Below are 1,628 nucleotides of genomic sequence, written 5' to 3' on the forward strand. Positions count from 1 at the left end.
ATGTCTACCGTCTACTCTAAAATGAAATGTAATCGTAACATAAATTGCATTAACACTTTCGCTTCGGCAGTCCAGTCCGCCTAAGTGCTCTCCCTGTACGGAGGCGCGCGCCACACATGCGCACAGTGGCGTGATTGCTGTATAAATGTTTTCCTAAGTCTTAAATAACAACTGTGCTGAATAAAACAATAATAAAACAATCTTTGCTCCAATATGGTAAGTATAATTTACATGTTTAATATGATAAGATGTTTAATATAACTAATTATGAAAAGTAAGAAACTTTAACTTCAACTTAATTTTAACTTTTAAGAAGCGATTAATCCAATATATCGATAAAATAAACAGAAAATGTTCTGCCGGTAACGAAAAAATATATTATTGACTACAGATGGCACTGGTGTAACTGGTGTATGATTGATATATGGGGTGCCGATCGTCGTGTGATATCAATTACTTTCCAATCCAATCAGAGATAAGATCTCGACCCCAGACTTTCGAACACCAAAGGGCTGCGACGCATTTTCGTCCCCATCAGAGAAAACATATCGACTCCCGACTGTCGGACGCCAAAACTGCGACGCACCTTAGTCCTCATCGAAGATAAGGCTCGACCCCCGACTTTCGGACTCCTTTGGAACCCACACCGAACCCCTCAACATCCCCAAGCCAGGGTGTATATAAGCCGAGACTTCATCCAGCTCGGGCAGTTCTTGTTCTTGTTCTAGTCGCTGTTCTCGTACAACCTCTTTTCTCCGGTTTAGTGCCAAAGTTATAATAAAGTTCGATAAAAGAAAATTAATAGTTGAGTTACGACTCAGCTTTCTTTTCTCTTACAACCTAAATATCGATCTTACGTGACAGTCGCGTGGTCGCCGTCTATAAGCGGCACCGGAAGCGAAAGGGTTAAAGCTTTTTGCGAATATCTTGGAAACTAAAGCCATGTAGCGATAACATGTATAAAAAAAAGTTGTCCAGAATGATGACCTTGACAACACATCTCAAAATCATGAAAATTCTTATGTTCAATAAGGAATCCACGGTCAACGGAGTAACTCTTTGTTAAACGTAGAATATATTTTGAAGCACAAAATAACGTTTGCTGTGACACTCGGTATAATACTGCACGTAAATCATTACATATTGTATATATATGTCGGAGATGAAAGAACACCGGAGCCTTTGGAATTTTGGATAATTCCGCAACACTGTAATCTAGATTTTATCATAGCTGTAATTAAGCAATTGTCGTCATTCAATCTGATTGTAATTGTTCGAGATTTGTGATAGCGAGGTTGGATTCGAGGTGACAACTGGTCGCCGAACGTAGCCACGGTCACGGGATGGACGTTTTGCCTGACGGAGGTGTGGAGTGTTTGTATGGTTCTCCCTAGAAATGTGGTTGTGGCGGCATACGGCGATACGGTCGATATAATGGGACACACGTTGTATTAATAATCAAACTCCAGGCAGAAACTGCTTAGCAACGGCGATTGGAACTTTCTCGATGCTTCCAACGAGTATATAACAAACAAATGCAATGCAATCAATTTACTATTCGTGCGATCGCCTTGGAGAGTGACACATCGAGCAGTTTATACCGAGCGTCTCAACAATCGTATTTTATA

The sequence above is a fragment of the Bombus bifarius genome, unplaced genomic scaffold (assembly GCF_011952205.1).
Source record: "Bombus bifarius isolate JDL3187 unplaced genomic scaffold, Bbif_JDL3187 scf7180000009076, whole genome shotgun sequence".
In the NCBI taxonomy this organism is placed as follows: domain Eukaryota; kingdom Metazoa; phylum Arthropoda; class Insecta; order Hymenoptera; family Apidae; genus Bombus; species Bombus bifarius.